General features: G+C 53.5%; 1 protein-coding gene and 1 long non-coding RNA gene across 7 annotated transcripts in view; one reads left to right on the top strand and one right to left on the bottom strand.

Moving 5' to 3' along the window:
• The window catches only part of VWA5B1 (von Willebrand factor A domain containing 5B1), a 60,907-nt gene extending 44,907 nt beyond the window's left edge, over positions 1–16,000 (bottom strand). For 2 of the 6 annotated variants that reach the window (XM_023258238.2, XM_023258239.2), the window contains exon 1: positions 6,132–6,311. The gene's annotated coding sequence lies outside the window, so the exon portion shown is untranslated. Of the gene's footprint in view, positions 1–5,662; positions 6,313–15,796 lie in introns of those variants that run through there. The other 4 variants (XM_045035202.1, XM_019836295.3, XM_045035203.1 and 1 more) reach the window with 4 other exon arrangements.
• Positions 10,057–11,915, top strand: LOC123379497. The gene is made up of 2 exons (XR_006583968.1): positions 10,057–11,513; positions 11,757–11,915. It is a non-coding gene; the product is annotated as an uncharacterized LOC123379497 (long non-coding RNA).
• Positions 16,001–16,680: the final 680 nt, after the last annotated feature.

Here is a 16,680-nt window from a genome sequence, read left to right as displayed (position 1 = left end):
CTCAGACCGAGGCGAACACTTTTGTTCCTCAAACCACAAGTGGTTCAGGGAAACAACTAAGAGGTCATGTCCCTGTAACTGTCCCACTTGAGATGTTGAGAGATAGATGACCTTTCATGAAAACAGCAAAGCAAATGCTTTATAGATTACAGATAAACGTAGATACGTCATGAAAATAATGTAAGGAATTAATCAATAAGCAAAGGGCAGGAGGGAGCGTTATGAGAAAATAACCATGTTATTCCTTAAAGGGTGATTACACACAGGGACATTTTAGAATAAGGTAAAGCCCAGAAAACATAGATGACGCACGCTACAAGGAAATTGCTAGCAAACATAATGCCACGTTTGCCACGATAAAGCGGCCAGTCCAACACACTGCTGTGGTCTGTGTCCACTTTTATTTTTGTTTTATTTTATTTTCACTTTTTCGCCGACGCCGTTCATCCTTCGGGAACCCCTGGATCTGCAGGAACTGGACTCCGGCAGGGAAGCAAAGTCAAAGGGTGGGGAATACAAATTTGAGGTCCAGTTCAAGGCAGGTTTTCCTCCCTGTGGAGCGCGAGCCAAGCAAAGCCCGATCAACGCGTGCTACTGCGCTGCCTTTTCCCAAGGAAGGGAACTCCTCCCCTGCAAGCCTTCCTCATGGCCCTGCATGGCTCCTTCGGGGCTCCTGCCCTCTCTGCACAGCAGCAGCGTCTTTATCATTATGTTCTCTCTTGTGGTTCCGGCCCAGACGCCTCTCAGCCCTGCCTTATCGAGGCAGGCTGACTGACGGCAGGAGGCAGATAAGGAGCCAGGAGGGAGCTGCTGGATCCCCAGCCACCCTCTCTCAGGAATGTTCTCTGTCCTGGTGGCCTGAGCAAAGCCTCACCACTCCCAGGGGTAGAACAAGGTGGCGGAGTTCATTTCCTGAGCCGTCCTCCTCCTCAGCCCGGTTCCCTCCTGGCCAGAATACTTGGACTTCAGCTTCAGTCCATCCTGGGGTGGAGTTTGGCCAAGGACATCTTCCCACACAGTCCCTGGTGCCCGTCCCGGGGGCACCTTGCCCTGGAAGGGAGGCTTGGATGACAGTGATGGTGATAACAGGGGGCAGACTCACCCAGAACTCACCCCTTTAACAGTATCAATACCTTCTCTTCTCAGGAAGAGAGAACTTGAGATTCCTTGGGGCCTAAACAATGCATATTTTTCATGAATTCATCCAGCATTAATAAGCACTTGTTGTATTCAAGGCCCCGAATTAGCCACTGGGGGCACATGAGACACAGCTCTGTCCTTAAGGAGCTTAGATTCCCACGATTCAGCACTTATGATACAACACCCAGGGCTCGTCCCAACAAGTGGAATCTACTCCCGAAGCCAGGAGCACACCGTATACACTGTATGTTAGCTAAACTTGATGATAAATTATATTAAGAACAAAACAAAATAAAAAATAATTACAATTGTGAAAAAAAAGGAGCTTAGAATCTCGTGGCGGGGAGATCTGTCGAACATCGAAATTGCTGGACACGTACATCATTCAATCCTCAGAGCCATGTAGGAGGTACATTGCTGTTCTGCAGATGAGGACACTGTGGACTGAAGAGAGATGTGCTTGCTTCTGCACATGAGTTGGCGGGGGGGGCGGGGGCTGGAGAGGCAATCCTTCCAATCTGGGCCTCGAGTGACCGCCAGGTCATAGGACACATCCAGGGTATGGGAGGTTCCCGGTGTGACGGTTGAACACCAAGACTGTTTCTTGGTGGTCTAGAACCTGTAAATCTCCAGTGATCCCTGTCCTTCGGGCAGGCCTCTCTGGAGCCAGACAAGCCTAGACGTGACTCCTGGTGCATAACCGACTGTACCCTGCCCCAAGTGGGTGCCTTTTATTCCCTGGATGCCAGCTCCCTCATCTGCAAAACCAGGCGAGCAGAGGGGCCCCTGGCTGGCACCTCACCAGCACCATGAAGATTACATTGAGTAATGTATGAAAAGTACCCAGTACCATGCCTGGCACATACTAGGTGCTCAATAAATATTTACGCAGGGAAATGAATGAATGAACGTCGGCTGCTTCCCAAGGACACAAACTTTCAGTGATCACCCAGGTGCCGGGAGACCCTGGGAGACAAGCCAGGTGTGAGACATAAATTAATAGGAGAGACACATATTAAATAAAGCTGCAAGCCAACAGACTCACAATCTGACCCCTTCTTGTCACCTTCCCCTGCTGCCACCTTCTCGCAGTCCAATAGTCTATCCCCAGTGGAGCAGACAGAGTGATGCCTTGAAGCCGTGATCCAGTCACGTGACTTGATGGCACAGCCCTCTTGACAGCTCCCCGCATGCCTCCAGGCCCCCCAGGCCTGCTTCCTTCTTCCCATTGAAGACATGACATCCTTCCAGCTCTTCTCCTGGCTTTGCTCTTTTGCAACGGCTGTTCCACACCCAGGAATGCTTTCCCTTAGACATTCTCGTGGCTCGTTCCTTCGCTCTTTCAAGTCTTTGCTCAAAGGGGACTTGTTCGTGGAAGCTTACCCTTAGACTGGCGACCTGTTCGTCCGTCTTCACGTTCAATCCCTCAACCTACGTTTCATTTATATTTCCCGTAGCATGCACCACTATAATATGATGTAATACAATCTGTGCATTACGTTTGCTGCTTATAATCTACTTTCCCTGCACAAAGGCAAGGATTGGGGTCTGTTTTTCTCACTGATATATCCCAAGTGTCTTGAATAGTGCTTGCACCAATGGTAGGTGGTGAATAAATATTTGTTGAATGGATCAATCAACATGTAGTCATAATGTCAGGCTGGCCATTTCGGGGTTCCTCAGCTCTCCCAGCTGAGGGAGAGATGTCTTCTGACCACCAGGCCCAGAGCAGCACCTCAGAGAAGATATTGATGCTAAATGCATTATTAGACTCTCATCTCAGTGTTTATATCAGGGCCCCAGATACACCCTCGTTGGTGGCACCAAGGTCCTGCCATCTTGGAGCTCACCCATCGGTCCATAGTGGATGCTGCTATCCTGTGTCCCTGAGCCAGCCTCTGGCCACCTCCCATCCCTCAAGCCCACCACAGTGCCTTCTGCGGCTACCAGTCTGGAGCCAGCAGGCCCCCTGTATTCTGGGGCTCTCCTGGGATTTTCTCAGCGTCCTTGGCCAAGGACCTTGCTTCCCCTGCAGCCCGAGACGGGAAGGACTGCCTACTCCTTGTCACCCCTCAGTGTCAAGGGTGGGATGGTGGCCTCCTTGGCCTCAGCCGCTGCTCCAAAACCACCATTTTGCATCTGCCTATAAAACCCCTTCTCCGTGGTGGTGGTTGGGGGCACTGTTGCCTTTTGACTCCGTACCTGCCCATTGCTTGCCATTCCCAAGGTCCTGATTACTCCCTTGTTAGCAAACACTTGGCACCTGGCTCCCATCTTCCTCCGCTCCCCAAACCCTGCCATCAACCAGGTGACTTTAGCATCCACAGGTGTGGTGCATCTCCTGGCCCTTTTAACTCCGGAGCCCTGCACCTCAGTAACCTTTGCTTCTGCTCCAGCTCAGCTGGTGACTTCCACTCCCACACCTTGAGCTTGACAAACCACCCATGTGTGCCCCATCTCCAAAACCACGCAGGCAGCCACATAGGTTGTTCTAAAAACCTCCAAATCTTGGCACGTCTGAGCCCTCTTTTCCTTGCGTTCTCCTTAGCACTTATCACCATACTGTATATTCTTCTTATTAATAGTCTCGTTCGACATGTCTCCCCAGCTCTCCAGGGTGTAATCCCCAATGAGGGCGAGGGTTTTGTTTCAGTCCGTTCACTGCTGCATCCACGACCAAGAGAATAATGCCTGGGTATCGTAGATGCTCAATAAATATATTTGTTTTTGAATGAATGAAACATCACTCCATGGACTTTTTATATAAAATTTGGCAACAGCCCTCAGCGGTAGGTATACGCTTAGTATCCCCATTTTATAGATGAAAACACCAATCTCAGAGAGGCGAGGTAGACTGTCCAGGGCCACACAGCCAGAAGGTAAGGGGGCTGAGAGCTGAACCCAGGCAGAAGGACCGCAGAGCCATGCGCTTAGCCTCGCGGCTGCACTGCCTCCTGCTTAACCTTCTCCTCTCTCTCCATGTGTCTCTTGCCAGCCTCCTCTCCCCTCCATTTCTACCGCTGCTGCTTCCTTATTCTGCCCTGGACCATCTCTACCCTCCCTTCCAGTTCACTCTGTCACCTCGGGTGCACACACACACACACACACACACACACCAGCCTTCTTTTCCCCTGGGCTTAATGGCTCCCCATTGCTCTCGTCTGATAGGGCAGGTTAAACTCTTAGCCTTGCGCCCAGGGCTCTTCCCCATTTGGGTCCCCATCTCTCTCCAGTGTCACCTCCTGCCGAGTTCTCCATCACTTTGTCTCAAATACGCCAACCTTCTCACTGTGCCCTGAACTGCCCAGGTTCTTTCTCACCCTTGGGCCTTTCCCTGGAATGATGGTTGCTTTCTTTTCGCCTTTCAAAGTGCTGTTCAGCATTCAAAGCCCTGTTTCACTGTCACCTCCTCTCTGAAGCCCCCCACCCCAACATCCCGGCCCATCAGACACACCCTTCTCAGGGCCTCCACGGCCTCTGAGCACTTGTCTGGCACATCTCTCATCTGGACGGACCAGAACTGCTCGTCGGTAATGCTTGTTGACCCCAAGCGCTGTACAAACAGGGCGCACCTCCTTCTCTGCCTGTGTCCTAGCTTCCTGCACAGGGCTCAGTTCAGAGGAGGGCCTCTAAACGGGGCACCTACCGGGTTCTAGTGCTTCGTAATCCTCGCTAAAGCTCACACCCACCCTCACTTTGTGGGTGGGGGGAATGAGGTGCAGAGGGGAAGTCTGGAAGCATGTTGGTGAGCGGTCAGGCTGGATGGGTGGTCAAGCAGCCTTCCACCGGCCAATGCCTGTCCTTTTCTTCCCCAGTTGCTTCCCAGTCCATGCTGAGCACAGGAGAGGCTGGCAAGGGAGGGAGGGTGAGGAGGAGGGAGCACCAGGAGCCTGGGGGACCGAGCTTCAGGACACGGGGCTTCCCCTGGCTGTGATGCCTCTCAAGCTGCTGCTGTGATCCTGACCACCATGAGCTCAGCAGGCCCCTGCATACCAGCCCCCCGCCCCAGCTGCGGGCCCCAGAAGATGCCTCTGGGGAGGCTGTGGTCTGGGCCCCAGTCGTCCCGGAATCACCTGGCGTGCAGCGTTCTAGGCTGAGAACACTCTGGGCCATCAAGAACCTGCAGCAGCAGGTGGCGTGAAGTTGGTTTACATGTGATGTGGGGACGTGTGCAGGGAAAGGAACTGGGAGAAGAGAGTGCGGGGTCCCTGCTTGTCTTCAGTCATCATGACAGGCTGGGGAACACCTGCATCAGGGTCCTGGGGTGCAGGAGAGGGGCCTCCCGCTCACTTGCCAGAAAGGGATTGGAAAGTGGGGGGAGCTTGCTTGCGGGGTAGCAGCCGGGTCCTAGGATCCAGAGCATTGCCTGGGTTAGTGTCCGAGATGGCCACTCCCTGGTGGCCTGGGGCCAGTTACTCAGTTGGGCTCTGCTGCTTATATATCATGTGACCTTGAGCCCCTTACTTAACCTCTTTGTGCCTTAGCTTTTGCATCTATAAAATGGGACCATGATGGCACCCACCTCCTTAGAAACTGGATGGATAAAGGAGACGATGTCTGTGAGTGGTGGGCAGGAAGCTGGCGGGTCCTGAGGAGGCTGGAGGCTTCTCTTCCAGGCCTTTTTTCCATAGAGTCTCCTTGCAAGGCCCCCTTCCTGGACTGGGTGACCTTGCACAGGCACCAAGCTCGCACAGCTGGGAAGATCCCCGGGTCCCGGCCCAAGCGCCCACCTCTGGTTCTGACCTTGGAGCCAGAACGTGCCCTGTTCCCTTTCTTCCCTAGCTCATATTGTTCCAGAAACAGCATGGCAGGCCTTCTTTCTCCACCTGGAAGGCCATTCTGGAGACCTCTCCCCTTCCCCCTGGTCAGGTGCCCCCAGATTGTATCCACGGGGTCGGGGCTTCCTAGCTCTGTGGTCTCAGCCAGGCCTGGGCCAGGCACAGACTGTGAACCCACCAAGAAGTTCTGGCCTTGCCACCCTGCCCACTCACCTTGGGCTAGGGGTCCTCATCGTATTTCCTGTCACCAAGCTGTCTAGGAAGTCTATGCTTTCATGCCCCTGCTGGGAGCCTGTCCTCCAAGGACTGCTCCACACACAGATGAGCCCCAGCATTCCCTTCAAAGCTGGGGCAGAGTCGATGGGTTCTCAGGCCCCGCTGATTGTCCTAAGCTTCTAGAATTCTGGGGTTCTCACAGCTGGTCTCCTTCTCTACACCTCCCCCCTTGGGCCCACACCCACGGTCCTGAACTGCCCCCCCCCCCCGCCAGCTCCTGGCACTGGAGGCAAGGACTGTCTCCCCCACCATCTGGCCCACAGTCGGTGCTCAGCGATGGCCTGAATGGATGGATGGCGTGTGCTCTATCTACCCAATGAATGAATGAATGAGTGAGCGAACGAATGAATAAATAAATAGGATAGAGTATATCAGGGGTGGGAATAGGCCTCGGCCATGGGTTCATTTAAAGCAGCTAACAGTGAGAGAAATCCCTCTATTTCAACCCAAAGCCTGTAGGATTCCATCCCGGAGCCAGCCGTGGTCTCCCGTTGGGGTGGGGAGTCGGGGCTAATCAGGACAGAGGGCGCCCCGGCCTCTCATTGCTCGGTGTTCCTGCCCTGCCGGGAGACCTGGAGTCCCGCCAGTCCGGATGTCCAGGGCAGTCAGCCCTGCAGGTGGCTGAGGCCCAAGCCGCCCACGGCTGCAGAGGCTTCCGGCTAAGAGGCTGCGACCGGGCCTGCTGCAGGAGGGAGAAGTAGACACAACTAAGCCAAAAATTGCGTGTCCCCCAAGCCCTCCATGAGGGCTGTCGGGTTTCCGAAAAGAGTCTTTGTTGTGTACCATTAAGGTGACGGTGGGAATACTTGTGAGCAGGTGCCGGATGCCCGTTTCCCGGGGGCCCCGTGAGGCTCCAGCACTGGAGTCTCTGCCCACGGAGGGCCGTTCAGACACGAGCCACCACACCGCCGGGAAAACCGGACTCCGTGTACACGGATTCGGTTTCTGCCCATCTTTCCAGGGCTGCACGTGCAAGGCGAGCCCCCTGTGTTGAGCAACCAGCATCCCTGCGGCCCATGAAAGGTACTAACCGAACGGTTGTGGCCTTGGCCTTATCCATGCCTCCCTGTTGCTAAGAGGCTCACGGAACAACCGCGCCAGGAAAGGGCCATTTTAGAATCCACCCCCCAGGCATTTCCCTTCTAGAACTGCTGTCTGGCACTGGGGGCTCCTAGGAAGTTGAAGAGGCACCCTTGGACCATGCCTCCCCCAGACACTTCTAAGGGTGGAATGACAGGCTGGGAAGCTACTTCCTGCTTCTGGAACCTGCCTTGCCTCTTCCTTTCCAAGTCTTTCCCACAGAAACTCAGTATTGCCCTCTGTGTAATGGGCATGTACCGTGGCGATTTATCTCCCAGGGCTCCAGCAAGGATTACAAGTGAGACACTGCATGTAGAGGGCTCACCCCAGGGCTTCCCCTCAGTACATGTTGGGGATGGCTTTCCTTTCCTTTCCTCTCTGGGATTCCTTCCTGGTCTTACTCTCCCACCAGCTCAGACTGCATCTGGGCACCTGTGTGTTTCGTATGTCTCCTTGGTGGTCATGGCCATCGATAGACCCCAGACCTGCCACCCGGCCACCCCAGGATCCCCCTTTTCTGCACCACCTGGCCTGGGTGTTGCCTGAAGAATATATTCACGGCCTTAACTTCCTCTGAGGTCCTGGGCCATGCTGCGAGGTTACCGCACTCATGTTGTCCCCTCAGATGGCACAGGGAGGCTGTGTGGGCTGAGACAGGGTCCCCAGGCCCAGGTGCCAGTTCTGCCAACCACTCCATATGGACCCCGGACCGGGACCCTGCTATCACATGCTGCCAGCATCCATAGCTTGGGCCCCACACACAGTACACCTAGTGGGACACAAAGATGGGTGGGTGGCTGGCTTAGTGTCTGTCTTTGCCCCACTTGCCCAGTGGTAGGGACCCAAGCTGTCTTGTTCCTTGTTCTATTCCCCAGCACATGAAAGAAGTCTTTAAAAATAATAACAGCTAATACGTAGGGAGCAATTAATATCCACCAGGCGTTATTCTAAATGCTTTTCATGCGTTAGCTCAGGGAACCCTCAGGACGACCCTGTGAAGTAGGCATGACCGTTATTCCCATTTTGCAGATGATGAAACTGAGGCCCAGAGTGCTTACATCCCCTGCCCAAGTGCTACTCTCCTAAGCGGCAGAGCTGGGATTTGGACTCTTCACTTTATAACAGAGGAAACCAAGGCCCAGAGAGGTTAAGGGAATCTCAAGGTCACACAGCACGCTAGTGGTACAGTTTGGATTTGAACCCAAGCCTTCCGGTTCCAGAACGTGGGTTCTTAACTGTGTCGTTCTGCAGCCTCCCAGTCAGATCCAGGTGCCAAGGCCCAGGGAGGGTGCCTGAGAGCCTGCTTGCTATTCCAAGCGGCCAGGTTCCATGCCACGCTGGCTCCCACCCTTCTGGGGCTCCTTCCCCAGGCTTCGAGCAGCAATGTCGGATCCGCATCATGCCCTCCTCCTACAGAGTCGGCATATTTGAGGCAGCTCCCGCTGGGAAATCATCCGAGCTAACAGGCAAACAACACAGCGGATGCGCACAGAGGCCTCCAAATGGGTCTCAGGGGGGCGGGGGGGGGGGGAGGGGGACAGTGCGGGAGAGACTCTGGAAGGTTTGCTGTGTCCCTGTTCCTGGGAGGGCTCCAGGTGGTGAGGAGCCAGCAGAAGGCTAATAGGGAGTGGGGAGGCGGTGGAAGGAGCTGGGTCCAGGATACAGAGTCCCCACTGCCAACCAGGCTTAAGGAGATAGGATTTAGAGGCTCCCGACACTTATCACAAACTGTCCCTGAATCAGGCACTGCGCTAAGCAGTTTATGTGGATTAGCACACTGATTCCTCATGAGCCTGTAGCGCTTCTTTTCTTTCTTTCTTTCTTTCTTTCTTTCTTTCTTTCTTTCTTTCTTTCTTTTCTGCAGATGATCTGGGTGAACACAAGGGGGGTTAAGAAACTGGCCCAAGGTCACAAAGCTAGTAAGTAACAGGTCTGGGACCAGAAGTCTGGCAGTCTCTTTCTGGCACCTCTGTGTCTGTCCTAACAATATCCCTCACGTTCAGAGGCAAAGGAAAAGCCCTCTCAGACTGCCAGGTACAAAGTGGGTTGTCAGTACCAGAGATTAACCCAGCTGGGGACGAGAAAGCAGGGAGAGGAGGCCAGCAGCAGAGCCCCCCACCCCGGTCAGCCAGCCTGAAGGCCAAGAGCTCAGGCTCTAGAGTCTCAACAGTTAGGCTCAAAGCCAGGCTCTGACTCGTACCTCTGAGTGACAAGGGCAGGTTTCCTCATGTCTCTGAGCCTCAGTTTTCTGCTCTGTGAAAAGGGCACAGTAGCAGGTCTGCTTTCGAGTGTTGTCATGAGGCAGTGAAGCAATGCGTGTGAAACACTGAGCCCAGTGCCCGGCCCAGAGTAAGTGCTTCCTGTGTCTGCACAGGTATGTATCATGGCTGGCCTGGAGCCGTGTGAGGAAGACAGGGTTGGCTCTTGAAGGTGAGTGGGCAGCTTTGGCCTTGCGGGGGAAGATGGGGTGAGGGGCAAACCGGGTCAAGGTCAGACCTCCCGACAGGCTCTTGAAGAATCTCTTAGAAAACCCTTCAAGGTTCAAAGAATTGAAAATGATGGGGGCTCAGTCGGTTAAGCATCCGACTTCAGCTCAGGTCATGATCTCGCAGTCCGTGAGTTCAAGCCCTGCATCAGGCTCTGTGCTGACAGCTCGGAGCCTGGAGCCTGCTTTGGAGTCTGTGTCTCCCTCTCTCTCTGCCTGTCCCCCCCCTCTCTCTCTCTCTCTCAAAAATAAACATTAAAAAATTTTTTTTAAAGAAAATGATGGAGTTTACAGTAGTGAGGGCGTTCTAGTCTCTGACCAATTTACCCTTTTAAATCTACCATTGTGCCATAAGAGTATGAATAATGAGCATCGAGCCTTATATGGAGTGATTTATAATATACTTTCACATCTGTGAATTAAATTGGAGCTCTGTGAGTTGGGGCAAAATAAAGATTATTATACCCATTTTAAGGATCAGGGACTGAGGCTCAGAGGGGGAAGTAACACAGGGGAATTGGAGCTCCTATGGCAGAGCTTTCTCTACGCTATGGGCTGAAGGTCTGTGTCACCGCAAATTCAAAGCTCTAATCCCCAGTGTGACGGTATTTGGAGATAAGGCATTTGGAAGGTAGTTAGATGTGGATGAGGTCATGAGTGTGGAACCCCTTGACGGAATTAGATGAAAAGAGGAAGAAGCCAGAACTCTCTCTTTCTCCTCACCATGTGAGGACACAGCACAGCTGTCTGTAAACCAGGAAGAGGGCCCTTACCAAGGAGCCAACCATGCTGGCATCCTGATCTCAGACTTCTGGCCTCCAGAACTGTGAGAAGTAAATTGCCGTTTGAGCTACGCATTCTAGGGTACCCTTGTTAAAGCAGCCTGAGCTGACTGAGACACTGTGAAGGCTCTCCACCTGCTTTGCTAGGCTGGGCTTCAGGGTTGGCAGAAGATGAGTCCACTGGCCGTGAGGTATTCAGTGGCCAGGGCTGGGGGCTAAGATGCCCAAGGGGATTCAACCCAAGATAACTCTTCCTCTTCCACCCATTTTCTGTTTGCATTCTCATAAAGGCTATGATGCTCCTCTCTGAAGAAGCCCACATGTGATCTTCACATTGTTGGGCAGACTTTTCCAGTTCTCTGGGCACTTGGTAGGCTGTCTTCTAGAAGGTATGGCTGTGTGTCTTGTTAGGACCAATGAACTGAGTGGAAGGGAGGTGTGTCAATTCCCAGGAGGAAGCTTTCAAAGCTGCTGCGTACTTGGCCATATCTTTTTCCCTGCCACTGTGATCATGGGGACACATGTCTATAAGGAGCCTCTGTTATCCTGGACATAAGAGTGACTATATTATGTGACAATATGCATGACCCACTTTGATGTGCAGCAGGAGCAAGAATGAAAGATTGTGCTTTTTACTGCCGCACAATCTAACTTGGCAAGTAGAGCCATAAATGTTTGGGTCTCTGAGCAAAGACGATGGTCCAGAGACAGAAACCACAATATTGGGAAGGGAGTAAGAGATGGGGGAGGGGGAATTGCCCAGTGGGTCCACTCTCCATGAAGGCAGAGATTTTTGTATGTTTTGTTGACAGTTATATCCCTAGTACTTAGCAGAGTGTCTGGCCATCAGCGGGTGCTCATTAATGCTGAAAAAACAAATGAATGACCTCCATATTTGCCCAATAATTGGACCAGAAAGAGACCACTCTAGTGAATCCACTGAAGACAGGGACCAAAATTTCATATGAAATTGTGAGTGAAAAAAAGTTTCAACTGGGATTTTATTTTGAAAAGTAAAACTAAAAATATGAAAATAGAGTCTTATATTGGACCAAAATGAGATTATAATTACAGCCATGTGCTAAACCTTCCAATGAACAAAGAACAAATCAAGTATTGATTGGGCGGCGGTGGGGGTGGGGAGATAAATTTTTTGTGCAAAATCATATGCTAGCATGATATGACATTTTCTCATTTCACATTTCTCCATCACAGAGCGACCACTCAAGTTTTCTAACCATGAACTCATTGTTGCCAGTTTCCCCTTCTGTTGTTTTCTGGTCTACCTCTGCCGGGTTCTCATTTGTCTGTGGCTTTGTGTGAGATAAGAAGAGATGGGAACCTTTCTTCGTTCATTAAATCCTACAACCTTCATAAGACCCCAGTTTCACTTTTCAATCCTTTGGCATTGTATGTTCAGTTGCTGACACCACCCCAAACCCAAAAAGAACCTGATGGACACCAGTATTAAGTGATGGCCAGGGATGGATGTTGGCATTGTGGAAGGAGAGATTTCAGGCAGGGACTACTTTTTAAGTGGTCATTTCATTAACGTTCTTCTATCAAGGTACTCTTTTTTAAACCTACAACCTCACATCTGTAGGGTCTCAGATAATGGTGACTCAGACCCCTGTATGGGATCTGAAGAAGGAACCGGGAATACATGGCCAATCAGGCAGACTCATCCCCTGCCCTCCAGCCTCTCTCATCCATGGTTCCTTTCTAGGCTGTGTTGGGAGCATCCACCTCAGCTGCCTGTCCTCACCTTGCATCCTTCACTGTCTCCAGAGTGGCACCTGTAGAAGGAACCACTTCTTATCCTGGGCCCAGTAGTGTGATTCCCAGCATGGTTACAGGAAGAGGGAGAAGAGCTTTGTATGAAGACCACCTGGGACTCAAGAACATTCAAAGCACATCATCTAGCAACGAGTTTTAAACGGAGGACTGTGATCTCCCCGATTCCAGTGAGGATTCATGAGGTGAAGTTTTATCTCCTCAGGTTCATCAGTTTGTCTTCCTGGGGTCCCCATCTGACCAGTTCTTCCTACTCCAGGACTGCCAATAGCTTTGGCTAAAGCCCTACTCTTTCATGTCGAACTCAGCCTCCCTGATGGTCAGCCCCTTACCCACTTCTGCCTGATCCTATCTTTCGCCTCCCCTATGTTCCTGGAAAAGCAGCATGTTTGTTCCTCCCCAGACCTCTGTGAACCCAACTCCGTGTCCTTGTTCATGCACTTGCTTCCACCCAGAGCACCATTGGCCCATCTACCAGTTTCTTGTCTCTGGGCCCTTTCGCGTCCCACCTCCTCCGAATCCCTTTAGCTGGCTGTGAGGCTCCCTCCGCTGACCCCCTCAGCCATATCCTGCTCTAATCCTCCTGCTCCATGGATGGTCCTAACATCTCTTCCAAGAGAATGGCAAAGAGGCCCTTCTTATTCTGTTTCTGCCCTGGCACCAGGCGGGTAGCACGAGCTCAGGACCATCCTTTGCTTCATTCCTGGCGAAATGGTTCTGCATTTGCTAGGTGACCTTAAACCTAGCGCTTGGAGCTCTCCAAGACTCAGTTTCATCAGCTGCAAAATGGGGACCGAATAAAATACCAGGGGTAAGGTCCCCGGGCAAGGGGAAAACACAAGGCGGGGAAGACACGAGGTACTGTTCCCTCCCTCCGGCTTCTCCTTCTCTGTCTCTTTCGCAGATTCATCCTTCCATAAGGCAAGTAACCAGCACGGAGGCAAACATTCCTTAAGGGCCCGCCTCAGGCCTTCTGTCCCAAAGTGGTTTTCCCCTGTCCTGCCCCAGCGTATGAGCAGACGACCCACAAATGTGTCTCTGCATCCTGGCCCCTTCTCTACCTCTCAGGCCCAGAGAATCTCCCTTGCATTCTCCTCTTGGCAAGCTCAAGGAGGCCTCAAGTCCAAGTGCTCCTCTCCTGGGAACTATTTTACATAGAGACTACAAGCTCCTTGAGGACAGGGGCCCGATACTCAGCACAGAACCTGGCAGAAAGTGGGCATCCAGCGCCTGGATGATGGCCATGCTTTTCCCTCTTTCCGCCTGAGTTTGTTCGTTCAAACTGACCGACCATCAGCCATGACCTCCTGCCCCTTCCAACATGTACTCATACCTCTGGCCCAAATAAAGCTTCCCCCGCTCCTCTCTGTCCATCCATATATCCATATCTCCCCCCACTGCTTCCTCCAAGTCCTCACTCCAGCACCGCTTTCTCCAGGAAGCCTTCTCAGCCCCACACTGAGCACCCCTGATCCCAATCCCCTCTCCCAGAGGGCTTCGTGCATCAGCCGTGCTGTTGGGTGAGCGCCCCCTGAGAGCACTGGCCAGGGTTTTCATGAGGGAGTGCCCAGTGGCCACATTTTGTTAAAAGAGGTTAAATGAGATGAGAGGATTTGTTCATCCCTGGTGACCTAGAGCCACACTTCACTCCCTGAGCCCACTGGACTGTTCCCAATGACTGCAAGGAAGTCTGTGGACTTCTTGTTTATGATGACCCTCTGCGTGGCATTGCCCAAGCCCCTCTCCAGTCTGGCTGGGCTGGGGACGCCGGTGAGGATATGGGAAATCTAGGTTGGCTTGGCCTTTGGTTATCGAGGCCACGTAGGTGGAGGGACTTGGCCAGGAGGTGCTAGAAGGGATCCACTTACGCAGCAGAAAGGACAGCTTGAACTTGAGCAGGAGCCTGAGGCCAGGGTCCTGGAGGAGCTGCTGATCTGGAGCCCCTGGGTGCCTCTTCCACTGTCCCCACTCCTCCAGGGCTGTGCCCTTTCCCTGTAGGGCTGGCCTCCCGCAGAACCAGAGTCAGCATTGTTTGTCCATGAGGAAGAGGGACTGCACCAGGGGGCTGGTGCAGGTGCCCACTCAGAACGGTGTGCAGTGAGGGACACCAGGCACAGAGTGTCGCTTCTTCCCTCTGGGCCAGGATGACTTTACCAACAGCCCATTCAACCAAGCTGCAAACCAATGGCCAATGGCTGGAATCCCTTCTGAAGGCTTAGTCTGGCCTGGATTTGAGTTTGGTCCTCATGCTGTTTTCCGTGAGGCCACAGACCCCTAGTCACCTACCCACCCAGACTGGGAACCTTGGCCTGTCTCATGTCTGAAAAGCAGTCGGGTCTGCGGTCCACCCATCAGGAACACTGCCCACCTCACCTTAGGCCCTGGATCACCACCTGTGTGGGATTGGATGGAAAACAGCACTCCCCACGAGGGGGACTCTGACCAAGGCTGGGTGACAAGGGAACTGCATCAGGCCTCGGGGGTCCTGCCCAGCAACCTCTGGGTCAAGTTCAATCCACAATCATTTGTACATGTGCATGTGTGCACGTGCGTGTGTGCACACGTGTGCCCCACACTCTTAAATCCCTGCAGGCACAGGGCATCCCACACAAGTACCCCTAAACACGTAATCACATTTATACATGCGCCACTGCCCCTCCCCCCCCACAACCACCAACTTGTGGAGCTCACTCTATACGCATCACTACCCTCCAGGGACACACCCCTGCCTGCACATGCCCCATACACTTCTCAACATACATCCCACACACCACACGCACACGTGCTCAGTGGCCCCCAGCCCAGCTAACCAAGGGAGTGTCCGTGCCCTCTGCCTCCACCGTGCAGGAGGCGGGAGTTCATCTGACCTCCTCGGAGCCTCTGCCTAGTTCCCTGGGACCTGCCTGGGCTCAGACAGATGAACCCAGGGAACAGGGTTCTATGCCAGCAGAGGAGGAGAGGAAGAATGCTCTGTCTCTGCTGAAGACTACTAGGAAGAAAGAAAGAAAGAAAAAGAAAGAAAGAAGGAAGGAAAGAAAGAAAGGAAAAAAGAGAAAGAGAGAAAGAGAAAGAAGGAAGGAAAGAAACAGGCAAGAAAAAAAGAAAAAGAAAGGAAGGAAGGAAGAAAGAAAGAAAGAAAAAGGCAAAGAAAGAAAAGAAAGAGGCATAGGAGCAGAGACAGGAAGGTGCCTGTTGCTTTTGGTTGGGGGAGAGGAGGGGAAGGTTCTGGCTTCCACCCCACCAAGCCTCCGCCAAATTTCCTCTGCTGCTCCGTGCGGAGGGAGCGGAGGGAGCGTCGCATCGGACTGAACTGTTGCGGCTGCAGGAGACGTAATGACGGCTTCCAGCGGGACTTGACATGTTAGCAGACACCAATGCTGCACTCGGGGCCAGGTCGCCCCCTGCGCCCACCCACCTCCCACCGCTGGAGGACCCCTTCTCCGTCCTGGAGCCCCACTTACCAGGCAGGAGTAGGGGTGGGGGGGGACACACACGCCGCACTTGGCCAGTGGTTTTGGGGACAGTCACCCGCCGGGCACCTGGAGGGCAGCAGGCACGAGCCAGGCAGCCAGGGATGGACAGTCTGCGGAGCTCCTGGCAGCCCCAGGGCTCCGGAGGACAGACTAGAGATGACGGGGACCCAGAGACGGGGGAAACAGGTGGCTGGGATGGGTGGGGGGTGGGGGAAGGGGGGAGGCAGAGACGGAGGGGAGAGAGACACAGGAGGAGGAGATGCTGAGAGAATCACACCCAGAAGAAAGAGAGAAACAGACCGAGAGCTCCAGAGAGAGGGAGAGAGGGGAAAGGAGTGGGGAGAGAGAGAGAGGGAGGGAGCGGGAGGGAGAGACGGACGGGGAGGGGGGAGGACTCCAGCAGCAACATGTGGTGGTGTTGCTCTCACTCCTAATGCTGGAACATCCCGGCCTCATCTTCCTCTGCCCCCTCCCCTCGTGCAAACGCACGACGTACACATCCTGATGCACACAGACACACACACTCACGCGGCCACTGGAACACAGAGGCACCTGAATTCCGCGAACACACCCTGGCCGCACACTCAGGACAGCCCCCCTGCAGCCCCTCACCCGCCCACCCTTACCTGCCCCAGAAGCAACACGTGTCTGGGCAAATACTCCCTCGGTCCGCCGCCCCCGAGGCTGCCTGCCTGCACCCAGAGCTGCTGGAGGGGGTGCCCAGGGCTGGGCTCCGGTGCCCAAGCCCAGCGCCCGCCGCCCTGGCAGCTGGCCTGATGGATGCCCACATCGCGATAGCTGTTTAGGTGGCCTGCGGGAAGCAGAGAACCATTTGTTTTGTCAGAGCGTAACCATGACAATCACCCCCTGCT

Source organism: Felis catus, chromosome C1 (genome assembly GCF_018350175.1).
Source record: "Felis catus isolate Fca126 chromosome C1, F.catus_Fca126_mat1.0, whole genome shotgun sequence".
Classification (NCBI taxonomy): domain Eukaryota; kingdom Metazoa; phylum Chordata; class Mammalia; order Carnivora; family Felidae; genus Felis; species Felis catus.
This window is presented reverse-complemented; position numbering and strand designations above follow the sequence as displayed.